Below are 16,469 nucleotides of genomic sequence, written 5' to 3' on the forward strand. Positions count from 1 at the left end.
GACGCCCACACTTTAAAAAGATAAAATTTGAGTCACTCTGTATAGTTTTGTAAATCTCACCTAAATTAAAAAGGTGTCTCAAGCACGTTCCTGGCAGGGGAAAGGAACAGGATGACTTAGCAGAGGACATAGGGTAAGCCTTCCTGATTTGTGCCAGCCAGGCTTCAGATGCAGCAGAATTCCAAATGTAATGCAGGCTCATTAGGCACAAATAGGAGACCTGGCTGTTCAGCAAATTCCACCTTCAAGGTCAAGCCTGCTTTTGCATAGAGAGTCTAGGTTCTTTGTTTTTTGGTAGATTGGCTTCCCGATGTTGGAGGACTCCGTGCCAAAACAACCCTAGTGCCAGAATGCGAGATGTGAAGGGTGAGCACAAACCCACTGAGGAACCTAGTATCTCCCAGGATCAGTGTAGGCAATGTCAGTGTTTCAGAGACTGCCTGGTTGTTTGCTAGACCTGCTTTCATCCTGGAAACAAAGCTAGAGCATATTTTCCAGCTCCTCTGCATTAACTCAGGCTGTAAGACTGAGTGAGAAAATGGAATATGGGTGCAGGTGATATATTCTCTTTCCAGGCCAGGCCCGGCCCATAAAGACCTCTCATGAAATCCTGAACTCTCTTTTTCTCTCTCCCCCCCTTGTCTACCAATTACATTGTCAATTCCCAGGATGACTTTGGAAGCCATTTATTGAAGGTGCCATAGGAGCAGTACTCCCCACCACCAGCCACCACTGCTTGGCTTTTATACGAGAGACAGACTTTTATTGTTTAAGCCATTGAGATTTAGGAGTGTCTCTTTTATAACAGCCAGTTATATTAATCAATAAATAATACACACACACACATATTAGCCCAGCACAAATAATGCCTCTTTATTGTGAAATTGTAAGCATATAATTCTGTAACATAATATCATACTCAAGCACACCATATGACATTTTATGTGAAATGTTCAAATTAAAACTATAAATTATTACACCCATATTATTACCCTGCCAACCATACTCAAGCAGGTGTTACTTCTGCCGGACCCTATATACAGCATCTGCTCCTATGGAGTTTTAACTGAAGGCTCGCTCTCTCCAACCAAAACTTTGGTCAACATAGGATTCAAAAAGAAACATTAAGTTTGGTTTATTTTGCAATTTCCTTAATTTTATATAAAATCTCCAAACAATATTTGGTCATCATATCTGCCTTTGTCACTAGGACATGAGAAAGCCTTTCAGAGCTACTGCATAGCTTCCTATGTGGTCTTCCATCAGTATGTCGGACAATCTATCATCCATATACAACTTCTGAAATAAATCTGATAGTGAAATTCCTCTGCTTAAAAACCATTTAAGATTTATCATTTACTGTACAAATTTCTTACCATGCCATTCAAGTTCATGCTCAATCTGGCTCCAACCGACATCTCTAGCCTTGTCTATTCAGAGCTCCCTATAAAAGCCAGAGCCCTCACAGTGCTTTTGTTCATAATGTTCCTCTCATCTAAGTGTCTTCTGACTGCCTTTCCCTCCTGCCATTCAGTATCCAGTTCAAAGGTCACTGACTAAACAATAATTCTCTCCACTTTGTTCACAAGTACTTTATCTAGCCATTTAACTATAATTTGTATATTTCTGCAGATGTCTCCACCATCAGATTCTTAGATTTTTATAGATGTGATCTGCGTCAAATCTTTCTTTTTACTTGGTGCAATTCCTGACATATGGCATTTAGGAACTATTTATTGAATAAAAAGAAAATGAAAGGGAGGAAGAGGAGGATGAGGGATGGATATAAATAACTGTGAGACCCTCTTTTAGGCTCTCCAGTGTAGGGCCTTGAGCTCCATGTTTCTTGAATAAAAGCAAAGAGGCAAATCCATAGTATCTCTTCTATCATTCATTTCTTTAGGGGTTTTCTTTAGGATAAATTATAATTCTGTGTTATTCTCTGGTATCTAATATGAATTTCTATAGGATACTGACACATTTACTAAGTATCTTACTTATGATTCCTCCCACCCATAAGGACCTGATAATAAGGATTTTTAATTATTTACAAGACCTGTCTAAGATAAATTATGTGCATCACTTATAAAACCCTTCCTGAGAACTTTAAAGATAATACATTGTCACCAAACATTTTGAAGGGACTTTAAGATGAAAATTAGCATGGTTGAATTTCAATAAACAAAACAAAAAGCAACAGCAACATAACAAGAACTGAAAAGAAAGTTGGCAAGTTAAGCTTGGCTCCTCTGAAATATTATAAGCCTCCAGATACCTTAACCCCAGTAGTTGCTCTGTAGGTTCTCAGTGTACTCAGATCACTGGACACAGAGATAATGGTAAAAAGTTATCCCCTTTTTCTCTCAAAAAAATGCATTGGGTCTTTAAATGCCAGATTTGGTAAACTGGGCTCACACCAAACCCTAACTGACACCAAAACTGAACAGCTTCCTATTCCTCAACATTTATAAGGCCCTGGCAAAGACCAGAGTAATACTATGTAAGGAATCAGTTTTCTTTGTAAAACTACTGCTTACTCAGTCTACCAATGCAGTCTTCCTGGATGAAGATGCAGACATTGGGCACTTTCATAAAAAACAGTTGAATTTCTTGAGTGAGAAGGCTTATTTTAATGGGTCACCTATTTTGCTCAATGGAAAGATTGATATTTGCTGATCTACGAAACACATATCTTCTTCTTTGGCAATAATTTTCAGTTCTACATATTGATGTTTTCATATCTAAAAAGCAGAAGGTAAAATATAATTTCTAAGACTGTTACAAATAAGTTGCAATTTTTTTTTTGAAGACCAGAGTTAATCCTCTATTATGACTTTCTAAACTATTGCTACATAGACCATCTCAGGTCGAGTGGTATCCTGAGAAACCATGGAAAAAATATTTCATATCAATGAGGTCAGTATTTTCATAGGTGGCACTTTAAATAGTTACAACAAAAAATCCATTCTCCAGTATATTTACCCAAGACGGCCTCACCCATCAGTTCTTTCCACATAGTAGCAGCTCAATAAATATTTGGGGAATTAAGGAATGAATGTCGGCCTCCATGTGGTTTGGCTTCAGACCCTACAGTACCTTTTGGAGAAAGTATATCAACAAGGACAAGACAGCCTATGATGACATACTCTTGGTTTCTCTTCTGGGACATTGCTAAGACTTTGGTTTCCAATAAAAGAAACTTGCTACCTTCAACATGGGGCCTAATTAGCTCACCAACCTCACTGAGCTGGCATCTGTTGACTTTTTACCAATTGCAGGGCTCCAAAAAAATTGAGAAACTATAATCCCTAGAAAACTTTTCCTAGTTTCAAAGTAGACATTATATATATTTATAGGGCATTTCAAGCTCCTTCCATAAGTAACTTTCCTCTTCACCTACCTTAAACTCCAACCAAGCAGAACTCCTTTGTAAAATTTGCAATGTGTTCACCTTTCCTCCTTCCTGTCCTCCTCACAGCCTTTATCCCTGTGTGTTAAAATTCTCCCCATCTCTTCAACCACTGAAATACCCAAGCACTCCAACATTCCAAGGTCCATCATTTCAATGTCTCTGGCTACATTCTGCTTGCTTATTTGTTTTGTTGATTAGGTTCCACTTATAGGTGAGATCATATAGTATTTGTCCTCCACTGCCTGGCTTATTTCACTTGGCATAATGCTCTCTATGGGTATTGCTACTGTGCTTCAAGATATGAAAAACAAAAATGATAGGCATTGTATCTAGATTTTTTTGGAGCAGAAAAAGTAAAATACAAACAAAACAAACAAATCATACTGTTCCAGGAAATCTAATGCTACTCTTTTAATAGAAGAAGTCAGGGTTTTTCTCAAATAAATCATTAAAAAAATCCCAAGGTTTTGTAGAAAAAGAGCCAATAAGGGAGATAGAAAATAGTAGTTAAATAAAAGGAAATCAAGCAAGAGTGGGAGAAAGGAAGCCTGGAGAAGGAAGGGCTCCAAGATACAATGTCATGAGAGGGAAATTCTGCTGGGAGAGCAAGAAAGCTCAAAGCAGATAACTGACCATTATCCCTAGCAAGAAGTAGACCCCTGGGGACATTGCTGGGCACCCTTTCAGTGGGTGATATAGATGGAAATCCGTTTAGCAAGAGTTCTGGAGAAAATGAGGGAAGTGGAACTAGACAGTAAGCACAGACAAGTTTAAGCTTGTGATAAGAGAAAAGTAAGATCAAAAGTGACTTATTTGTTTTACAATGGATGCATTAAAGTAGGTTTGTGAGCTATTGGCAATCATTCAATAGCTACAGAGAAACTGATGATTCAGGAGAAATAAAAAAGATGATTGAAAGCATGAAATCTTTTGTAAGTCTAGGAGAAATAGGCTAGATCCAGGGTACTAGTCAAAAATCCTGACCTCACATAGATCTCATCTACAGATTGTTTTATTTCATTTCATATTATTATTATTATTATTGCTATTATTATTGTTATTATCATTATTACTATTGAGCTAGGAGGAAAAACAGCACTATCTATCTATCTACAGAAGTTAATGGGTTGGTGGAACTGATGGTGAAAGATGAGATTGTTCTCATTTAATAACATCTATCTCATTTTCTTGGAAGTCATGGGCATTAAAAGACACAGAAAGGGTTCCAGAAAGTAAAGGGTTCAATTTTTTTGTCTTGCACTCAGTGTGACAGACAGTTCTAGGAATTTCAAGTGTGTGAAAGATTATCCTGGGACTTCTCTTAGTTATGCTGCCTTCCCCTTTCTTCTTCTACAAAATCAGGAGCTGTAATCAGCAGCACCCCACCAAGGAGAGGGTGCCCACAGTTACTGCAAGAAAGAGAAAGCTTACAGGACAATAAATCCTGACTGTCTGTATAGCTATTTCCACTTCCAACATTAAACACTCCTATTTCTCACAAGCCATATTAACAGTCAGTCTTCTCAAAAAGTTATCTTTAGTAAAAACATATTGTGTGCCTGAAGCAGGAATTTCCATTACCTCAAACTTGCCTCAAATTCCCCCCTCTCGCTGCAGCTTCATATTTCACACTTACGTGATGCCCTCACTTCATTAGCTCCTGCTCATTGAGTAGAAACTGTTCTTTAAGTTGACCAGAACAGAACAATATAATCATATAATGCACAGACTGCACAAGGTCTTCTTAAATGATTTGCAGGCAAAATAAATTAAATCAAGGAAAAGGATTTATTAGAGAAATTTTAGAAAGTAAGACAATCATGGCTCTAATCTGGATTCTAGCATATTTTCACTCGCTTCCAAGAGATCCATCACATCTGACGTACCGAACTACCCCAGTAAATACCAGCATGTTCTAGGATGACATGTTTGTATGAAAGTTGATGAACCAAGCAAAGTCTTAGGAAATTGGCTTTAGCTATCATGATTTGTTTTAGACATTCAGACAGTATCCAAAAGTTTACTAGGTAAATGCTGAAATAAGGTTCCTCCAAAAGGCTTACGTTAATTTTGTAATATTCTACTGCAAACCACAGCAAATAAGCTTTTCAGTAACAGTCCCTGAAGGGAATCTGTCACCTAGAATAAACATTCAATTTAGAATATTCAGTAAGTTCTTTCCTGGCAAATCAGTTAGATCTGTTTGCCATTTTAGGGACGTGCACATCCAGTCTACTTCTATAAGTCCTAACTGAGCCCTCAGTACATTAATCAATGAACAAATATTGGTTGATAGCCACTATGAATTTTTAATACAAAGTTTAAAAAAGATCATTTTATTTATTCCAAATAATCTCAGGAAGAATTTTAAAAGCATTATTGGGCTCATTCACTACTTTCCATTCCAGGAAAGATCACAGTCACCATCTTCTTGAATTATTCATGGGTCTTTTGAGGCATATACATATAAGTAAACTATACATAAAAATAAGGAAAATAATACCTAAATAAAATGGGCAAAAGACATGAAAAGTTATCAGCAAACATTTTAAAAATTTTCATATTGATAATAAAAAATGCATAATAAGACAAGATGAATTTTTTAATCCATCAAATTGTCATAGTTTTTTTTTTTATTTAAGTATAATCTTAGAAAGCTGGCAGTGTTTCTGGGAAACAGATTCTCAGTCACTGCTATTTAGAAGATTAAGTGGTACTGACTTTCTAAAGGACCTTTTGGCAATATATATCCCAAATGTCCTAAAGTATATATACTATTGGATCCAGCAATTCTACTGCTAGGAAAGTACTTTAGGGAAATGATGAGCAATGAATATTTAAACAAAATAATGAGCCCCAAGCAGTATTTGTGAGATATCAAAGTAGAAAAAGTCCAAATAACTAGAGTAGATATTTATTAAATAGATTATATATATTCATATACAGGCATACCTCAAAGACATTGCAACTTTCATTCCAGACCACCATAATAAAAAGTTATCACAATAAAATGAGTCACAGGAATTTTCTGGTTTCCCAGTGATTATAAAAGTTACAGTATACTATACTATAGTCTATTAAGTATGTAATAGCATTATATCTAAAAAAACAATGTACATGTCTTAATTTAAAAATATCTCATTGCTAAAAAATGCTAACTATGTCTGAGTCTTCAGCAAGTGGTAATCTTTTATCTGTGAAGCACAAGGGATACCTTTAACAGTTCAACTACAGCATTTAAAAATGTAAGAGGGAGGACTTCTGATCAAAAAGGCAGCACAGGCAGACATGGCTTGCCTCTTCACACAAGCACATCAAAATTACAACTAAAATATAGAACACCCATCACTCAGAACTGGCAGAAATCAAGTTGAATGGAAGTCTGACAACTATGGAATTAAAGAAACCACACCCATCCAGACTGGTAGGAGGGGCACACACACAGAATGGGCTGGTCTCTCACCCACATGTGGTGGATGAAAATTTGGAACGGATATCTCAGGCAAGGAGTCCCAGCCCCACACCAGCTTCCAGTCCCACAAACTTAAGTCCCCACAATTTCTGGCTGGAAAAACCAGCAGGGATTAAGGGAAGAAACTTCTGGAACCCAAAGAAGTTCCTCTTAAAGAAACCACACATTGATTCACTTACTCAGACTCACCCTCTCTGAGCTCCAGCTCCAGGGTAGCAGCTTGAAAGGCACCAGTGGCATAAAGCGAAGAACTGAAGCGTCTGGCATGAAGGTGAGCAGAAGTCATAGTCCCTTTTTTAAACCCTCCCTTGACACAGCTGGCAAGCTGGTGCCATACCTGAGACTCCATCAACCTGGCTAACATTATTTGACCCGCCTTGGAGATCTCCAGAGACTCTGCCCCACCCAACTTACTGGCCTATATGACCTGCTTTTCCATATGAATGGCTTGTCTTGGCTCATGCTTCACAACTTCCTAAATCCTCTCAAATAAGCAATAACTCTCCTCAGTGGATCCCAGGTCTTGCACTAGCAGCAGCCGGCCTAGATTCACATGTTGGCATCACCTGGGAATCTCCAAGCCCAGCACCAGTAGCATCTATCTCAGATTGCTGTATAGCTCAGGCAGGATAGTCCTGGGCAAAACATAGGTGGGGGCTAACCTTGGACTGCACCACCCAGGAAATCCCAGAGCCAGCACACCCAGTGGATAGCTACAGACCACATCAGAAAACCACCACTCTGCCCCTGCACAGCCAATCCTCTACAGAGTGTGAAGATTGGTGATCAGTGGTCACAGCCAGTCCTTGCAGTGGAATGTCCTGGGTAAATTCTCTCATTGACTTGCCAAAAGCATTCAAGGCTCAACTATAAGAGGAGGCTGTACTCAACCCACATGAAGGGTGTACCAAGAATACCTAGCTTGGGTGATAAGGGAGGTTGTGCCACTGGATGCTACAGGACACCTACTGCATTAGGCTGCACAACCAAGACACATAATCAAAGCAGCTCTACCTAATATATAGAAACAAACATAGGAGGCTTCCAAAACAAGGAGACAAAGAAAGATGGCCCAAATGAATTAACAAATCAGAACTCCAGAAAAAGAGCTTAACAAAATGGAGATAAACAATCTACCAGATGCAGAGTTCAAAACACTGGTTGTAAGGATGCTCAAGGAACTTAGTAAGTACCTCAGCAGCATAAAAAAGATCCAGTCAGAAACGAAGGATACACAAATTGAAATAAAGAACAATTTACAGGGAAACAACAGTAGAGTGGATGAAGCCAAGAATCAAATCAATGATTTGGAACATCCTGAAGCAAAAATCAACCAATCAGAACAAGAAGAAAAAAGAATAAAAGAAAATGAGGATAACATAAGCAGCCTCTGGGACAACTTCAAGAGGTCCAACATTCACATCACAGGGGTGCTAGGAGAGAAAGAGCAACAAATTGGATATCTATATGAAAAAATAATGAAAGAAAACTTCCCTAATTGGTGAAGGAAACAGACATGAAAGTCTAGGAAGAACAAAGAGTCGAGAACAAGATGGATGCAAAGAGGCCCACTACAAAACACATCATAATTAAAATGCCAAAAGTTAAAGAGAATCTTAACAGTGCAAGAACCTTGCAGGCTAGAAGGGATTGGCAGGAAATATTCAAAGTCACAAAAAACAGGGACCTACAGCCAAGATTGCTCTACCCAGCAAAGCTTTTATTTAGAATCCAAGGGCAGATAAAGAGCTTCCTAGACATGAAAAAACTAAAAGAGTTCATCATCACCAAACCATTATTATATGACATGTTAAAGGGACTTATTTTAAAAAAAGATCAAAACTACGAACAATAAAATGGCAAAAGTATACATCTACCAGCAATTTAATCTAAAAAACAAACTAAGCAAACAAGAAAAACAGAGACAGAATCATGGATACAGAGGGTGTTTTGATCATTGTCAGCTGGGAGGGAGGGGGAGGGGAATGGATGAAGTGAGGGGTTAAGAAGTGTAAATAGGTAGTTGCAGAATGGCCATGGAGATGTAAAGTGCAGCATAGAAAATGGAGAAGCCAAAGACTTATAGGCATGAGCCATAGACATGAACAATGGTGGGGGCACTGCCTAAGGAGTGGGGGGTGCTAGGTAGAGGGGGCAATCAGGACAACTGTAGTAGCATAATCAATAAAATCTAATTTTAAAATAAATAAATAAAATACAAATGAAAGAGGTATCATTTTATATTTGTATCAATAAAAGCTACAGGAAAACATGCACAATATGATTTGAATATTACATCTATTTTATGTATATGTGTACATATGCATGTATGTGGTTAATGTGTATCTGAAGCAGTTTATGTTAAACTGTTTTGAATGGGTAGGTCTAGGTGATGATGTTGAGTATTGATTACTTAGATTTCTTTGTGTACTCTGCTTCTCTGTATTTTGAAAATTATCGACATTGAACATGTATTAGTCCAGAAAAAAGTAAATATTATTCTTAAACCACTATGGTAATGGTTGCATATCAGAATTACTATCTTCCTGTATTATTTTAAAACTGCAATTATATTACTCTGAAAATAGCAAAAACAAAATCACATGATATATACAGAGACAATGTATATATATATATATACACACACACAGAGACTATATATATATATATATATATATATATATATATATAACCAGCCCTGTGAGAACATTGATCATCAGGATTTGGCACTAATGAACAGACCTATCTTGGTGTTGTGAAAAGACTGCAAGTTATGGTAAATAGTCTTTGTTAAATGAATGCACACTCTTACTTATAAACTTGCACTATTTTGTGTATGTTATATTTCAGTCAAAAAGATTAAATATAACTCTGGCTTTTGACCCCTGACTTGCTTATTACAGACTGGATGCAGAGCCAGAAGGAAACCCAACTGCTCCCCTCACTCCTTCAGTGCTACAATAAGAAATGCCACAATGGCTGGAATGTCATTCCACTGCTGCAGAGCCCCGATAAAACCATAATTCTCCCAGTGAACCACAATCTCCTCTTTCCAGCTTTTAGGCAAGTCTGAGCTAATCAGCTACAGGCATACTTAGATTGCCAGAGGATCATCAGTCACTAAGGCCTACAATGCATTCTGCCATTCGGCCTGGAAACGGCACTTGCCGCAGCCGCTCTGGTGGACATGACTGAAGGATGATGACAGCTGTGTGCCCAGAAACTACAGTGTGGTCTACAGAAGTAGGACAAGTGCAAGAAGTGGGGCCAGAATTTCTAAGGCTCAGCTGATGGCAAACTGAATTTCTTTTTTGAAGCCGGTAGTAAAGTGACATATGGGTGCCTAATATAGGCAAGCTGAAAGAAGAGATCCTTGCAATAACGGAAGCAGACAGTTCAAGGAATTTTGCTCTTTTTGAACTAAGGCCATACCACAAATTGGCTACAAATAAGACTGGTGAATTATGTCTGCAGCTGTAACAATTTTGCCTGAATTTTTTAAATTGTAAACAAAACTTACAAACAATACTTTTAAGGGCAGTTCACTTTTGTGTGGGTCAACTATTGAAGCAGATTATACAGTGAATGATTTTTGTCAATAAATTATGAAATAGTACTACACAAACAAAAGATAGTTCAGGACACTTGGATTTTAATCTTCAGTCTTCATAAAAATATATATGTAAATCTAATTAAATCATTCCATCTTGTACTGTTTCAATTTACTCATTAGTAAGGCATAATTGGACTGCTTAATCTTTATTACATTTTTAACAATTTTTTCAATTACAGTTTACATTTAATATTTTGTATTAGTTTCAGGTGTACAGCATAGTGATTAGACAATCACATACTTTATAAAGTTTTCCCCTGATATCTCCAGTATCCAACTGTACCACTTAACCTTAAACTCTCATTAAATTTAATGAGACCAAATCTAAATCTAAAGCACTATGATTCTCACTTCATGTCTCCTCTTAGTCCCCTTTAATACCTTATACAAATGTAATTAACAAAGGAAAGATATGAAGGCAAAATAAAGAGAGGAATGTACACAGTCAAGCCCTTGAACAATTAGAACAGCTGTGCCTACCATTACTTCTAACCATGGAATTTGTCCTCTGACTTTGCATGGCTTACCACTCACCTGGATGAGGACATGTCACAAACAGCACATCCTCCAGAGAGTGTTCTTCACTCCACAATCACTTGTTAGGATGTGATGTGGGTGGGCAATACAGAGGTAAACCAGAGAGGCTCTCTGTTCTCAGGGAGCTCACAGGCTAGCAGTGCAGAGAAAACTAAGACATGGAAGAAGTAACTTCCATCAAGGTGGAAATGAATAAATGCACATTGACGGGTACACAAAAAATCATATGGGATTTCTGAGAAGGGAAAGCTTTCTTCCAAACTGCATGGCTCAGAGAAAGCTTCCTGAGAGATACAGAACTGGAAAAGGGCATTGAACAAAGAGTAGGATTAGACATGTGGAGATGAAGGGGAAAGGTACTTGGGTACCCGAAAAGGAGGAGTGGAAAATCAGGCTAAAAGATTGGATGAGCCAGAGGGTCAGAGCCTGAAAGCCTTGAATTCCACAGTCTTTCTACTATATAGGCATCATCAGATTTTACATTAGAGGAACAACGGGAATGGATCTGTACTTTGACATGCCACCCAAACCTTAAGAATTTCTTCTGAAGTTGTATCAACTACCTTTCAGAGAAAATCCTCCTGGGAAATTAAACATAGCTCTTCAAGGCATTAGATATAAATTAAGAAAGATTTTATTTCATCTCTACAGTTACTATTTCTTGGACAACTTTGTGTTTGTTTATTCCTGGCTCAATCAATCTTTACTATCAACAGTAGTAGCTTACAGCTATTTTAAGATGTTGAACACACACACACATGTGTGTGTGTATAAATACACACACATATGTTAAAACTGAAACATTTAAGAACAAGTGTCCTTAATTTTGAGGTATTTATGTGCTTTGGCAGAGCACAGTGGATTTCAAGAGCCAAGTGCTCCCTGCTTCCTGGAATCTTGACAAGGAAGAGAACGTGTTTGACCATAAGCTATCAAAAGCCAGAACATTCCCTGAAGTAGCTTTCTGGCTCTAGGAAATGGAATGGTGGTCAATTCTTCAAAATAGTCAAGTGGTATCCTTATCACACAAAGCTCCAGCAAAGTGAGAGTGCCTACTTACTGATCCATACAATCTCCCTTTCCCAGTTTACCTTGTGACCCAAGTAGAAGGAATCTAAGAAGATCCTGGTTGGTGATACCTGTTTGTGGTGCTGGAATCATATAAAGCCAAATATTCCATAAGGTATTGTAATCCATATTTCTGGCCTCACTTATTGAGAAAAAGGCAATCCATAAAGAAAACATGACATGTGCAAGCCTACACAGGCTATTTGTACAAGCTCAGGAGGCAGTAAAGAGGTCTGTTGAGCACAGGTAAGGATGCACCCTTGCTGTAAACAGTGCAAAGACTTTTGCCATTAACTCAGCAATGGTGATTCATTTGATCAACATTTTAGACTACCTCAAAGGAAGTTTGAAGACAAGCAAGTGAAAACACTCCTTGCGCTTACTCACTCCTTTTGGAGAAAGGATTTCTCATTCTGAATGGAGGCTTAAAATACATTACCATCTATCTCAAACTGGCACCAAAAACTTCTATGCATCCAATATCTACTGTTGAATGTGTAATTAAGAATTTGTATCTGAAAAAAAAACAAACAAAAGTAAAATGAGGAGAAACAAGTAAAAGGCAAAAAAACTTCTTGACCCTTTTTAGCTTTGGTGGCTTCTGACTCAGTCCACTGTCATGTGTGATTCAACCATTTGTGTCAAACACAAATTCCAGCCCAGTACCCTCCACTGGACATGCTCTCATTTCTATGCCTGACAGCAGAACTGGTCTCCTAGCAACGATGAGCATTTTCTCTACCTAGTCATCTGTAGCAGTTCACTCTTTTTCATGGTTGTTCTTCTCTTATCCTCTGTCCAGACAAACGAAAACCCTTCTATGCCATCAAAGGTGTCTGAGATCTGGATTCAGATTTGGAAAACCAGTTGAAATTGAATTTCTTATCTTCCATCCCAGGTCTCCCTCTCCCCTTTTCTCTCTTTTCTTTGTTGTCTCTTACACAAATACACATATGCACACCCCTCTGCAGCAAACAGAATTTATCCTGAGTAATGGTCATGTTGTCCAGTACAAAAAGCATGGATGCCCCTCACTTAGTGGTGAATTCAGGAATGCCTGTTCACCTCTGATTACCTGACCATGAGGCACAAGATATAAATGATAAAATATTTTGAACTTGGTGCAGAGATGTTAGTTAACACAACTGTATTAACTTTAACAATAAGCAGAGGAAGTGTCCTTTAGACGCATAGTTTAGGAAGAGACACAACAAAGCAGACCTGTGAAAAACAGTCATTATTCACTTAAGGTCAAACAGCTCCAATCATGAAATGACTGAAATTTCTCCTCTCTTCATTATCCAAATGTCAAGCTTCACAGAGCCTCCCAGGGGTCTAAAGAGAGTACTGATTACAATGATGGGAAACATGAGACCAGGAAAAGCAAAATGCCAATAAGTCTGACAGTTTCTTATGGTTCAAAACTACTCCCATTGGCCCAATGCTAATCAATTAAGGGCCCTTCCAATTGCCTCCAACATAGCTCAAGGTATCATGGAAATTCTGATGGGTAGCTACTCTAAATCTTCTCCATCTTTTCCTCAAGAGATAATAAAGCAGGCCAGATTTGGGAGGTAGGCAGGGTGAAGAAATGAGAACAGAACTTGATCAGTCCTTAAAGACTCTGGCCTTTAGAGTTTATGCCCCCTGAATCCAGAGATCATGGGCTTCTTTTGTTTTCTTTTGTTTTGTTTGTTTGTTTTATTTTCACAATATTCTTGTGTCTTAATTGCTTGGAAGAGGACCTAGTATTTGGTAAACTTAAATATGTGGTAAATGATAGAAGAAATTAAGCAGTCTGGGCTACAATACTGCTCATTTTAACAGTTTTAATTGCACTTATAATGAATTTCGTTAAAATCAAACCATTTAAACAATATATGTCAATAATTTGGTACTTCATAATCTAGCAAAGGAGATTGTTGCTGACAAGCAACAGCAGCCTCATGAGACAAGAGAACATACACAGGAGACCAACTGCCATATATATATATATATATATATATATATATAATTACAAACTGGAAAGGACTACAGCAATTGCAAGTGTTATTATCCTTGCTCTCAATTTTACAGAAAACAAAAAATAGACTCAGTTCTCTCAGCTCTGACTGTATCCCCAAATTTTTCATGTGTTGTTTTTTATGTATTATTTATAAAATCACCATCTACTTGGGCAAACTAAGACTTTGCATTTACAGATGATCAGCAAAGAAACCAGTGTGTATGAGTTGATATTCTTAGTCAAAGGGTGCAAGGTCAGACAGCTCCCTTGGGGTCTTCACTCAGAGGTATAGTAGAGTGAAAGGATCATATTTGCATGCACAGTGTTTGGAGGTGGGCCCTGGTGCCCATATGTCCACCATGATCCTGTCCTAGCTTAGTCACACACTAGTTTTGTGAGCATGAACATGAACTTCACCTCTCTGTGTCTCAATAATCCACATTTGTGTCACAGGGACATAAAATATCTAACACAAAAGATTATTGTGAGAAATGAGTTAATGCACATAAGCCCAAATAAATAACAGATCAAACTGAATTTTCCTTTTAAAAGTGTATAATTTGGCAGCATCCCTTTGGATAATGTCCACGGCACATGACACTTTACTTCCTTAGTAACTGATCTTCCCAGGACTGAGAGTTTACTATGTCCCAAAGACACAGCAAGACAGTGCCTGGTTTGCATCACACTTTCCACCCTCTTAACTGAGCATCCACACCACTGAAAATGGGGCTAAGAACTGGTCTATAGAAATGAATGACAGTGAACCTCCTCTTTCTTAACTTGCTGACTTTAGGCAGTGTGTTTTAATGGTAAAATTCCTTGGCTTGAAAGCAGGTAACTCTGAATTCATAATACTGCCCATCATTTACTATGGGGCCTAGTGCCCAGTCTTCTCATCTACAGTAGGGAGGGAGGATATTACTAGCAATTTCAGAGATTTATGTTAGACCATTTAAATAATATGAAAAGTAATTAGGATAGTGCTTGGATTATAAAACTATTAAATAAATAACTTCACTGTTAATATAGTACAGTAAAGAAAGGCAGATTACATATTACATTTATCGTAAAGGCAGAAAAAATAGTGAGGGAATTCACAGGCAATGATGAGTTCGGGAAGTGGCTATGCAGTTTTTTACATCAGTTAAGGCTGTGGTGTTAGGGCCTGGGGGACAAAAAGAAGAGTATGGATAAAATGACAGATCCATAACCGAGCATGATGAGTTCTAGCAATGCCAATACTACTTTGATTAGAGTTACAGAATAAGATACAGGCATAAGCAATGGGCAATGAGGCTGCAATGTAAGCCAGGCTACATTGTGTGAAGGACCTGGGTGTCATGGTTAAAAATTTTAGTCTTTACCCCATTGTCCTCAGATAATCTTGTTGACAAATCTAGAAGAGAATGAATGCAGCTTGAACAATTTTTCTACCCCCCCCATATATGGTCTCTGTAAAACTTGAAGGGAACATCATTAAAAAATCACTTATCCAGAAAATGTCTGTGATGAGAAATAAGAGAGGATGAAATAAAAATAATGGCCTTCCCAACTATTGAACTCACGTATGCCTTTTAGAACCTCTTAAATAAAAAGAAACTTGCTGATGTTTCATTCCCACACAGATAATAATTTACTTCAAAACAAGTTCAGGGTTGAAATTACCATGCTTATACATGAATGGCTGTGGCTGACATGACAAGCAAGTATACTCATGCTTTCAAGTGAAATAAGCAAGCAATTTGGCACTTCTGTGCCTCAGTTTCTTGAGTTTCCTCCCTCATATACATTCCTGTCTTTTTCATAGAGCTCTGAAAATTATCAAATAATCTGATGAATAAAAATCAATCTGGAAACTATAAAGCCTTTATACGTTTTGTGACATCATTTATTATTAGAAGTTCATGTACACAAAGGACTTTGGCACATAACAGACTAGAAATAAATATAAAGATTGTAGAAAGTATTGTATACTTTCTTAGGTATACGATAGGCTTTCTTAGGCTTTTTCTTAGGTTGGTATATCATAATAGGTAAAAATTAGAGCTTCATGTTACCACTGACCCCCAAATAAGTGACTATAATAGAAGGGCTACTTACATTGAGTTGTGTGTTACATATTTAAAAACCTGAAATTGAATATATTGGGGGGGAAAAGGCATGATTTGAAATAGGGAAAAGGGCCTTCAATTGGTTTTCAGGGGAATAAGTCTGGTTCTTAAAGTGAACTACCATCCAGTTGAACTATTTCCTCCCTTTCAGTCCTGAGAGCACAGGGACTTCCTAATCCCATCATTCTAGTCTAGAGGAGAAGCACTCAGATGCACCTGCCAGCATTCTATCCCTACCCTACCTGTCA

General features: G+C 37.8%; 1 protein-coding gene and 1 long non-coding RNA gene across 2 annotated transcripts in view; one reads left to right on the forward strand and one right to left on the reverse strand.

Annotated features, from left to right (window-relative positions):
• P3H2 (prolyl 3-hydroxylase 2) overlaps positions 1-16,469 on the reverse strand; it is a 153,288-nt gene that overhangs the window by 105,127 nt on the left and 31,692 nt on the right. The window lies entirely within an intron of this gene.
• On the forward strand, positions 646-10,987 carry LOC118498837. The gene is made up of 3 exons (XR_004901316.1): positions 646-656; positions 4,188-4,190; positions 10,715-10,987. It is a non-coding gene; the product is annotated as an uncharacterized LOC118498837 (long non-coding RNA).

The sequence above is a fragment of the Phyllostomus discolor genome, chromosome 2 (genome assembly GCF_004126475.2).
Source record: "Phyllostomus discolor isolate MPI-MPIP mPhyDis1 chromosome 2, mPhyDis1.pri.v3, whole genome shotgun sequence".
NCBI classification, from domain to species: Eukaryota; Metazoa; Chordata; class Mammalia; order Chiroptera; family Phyllostomidae; genus Phyllostomus; species Phyllostomus discolor.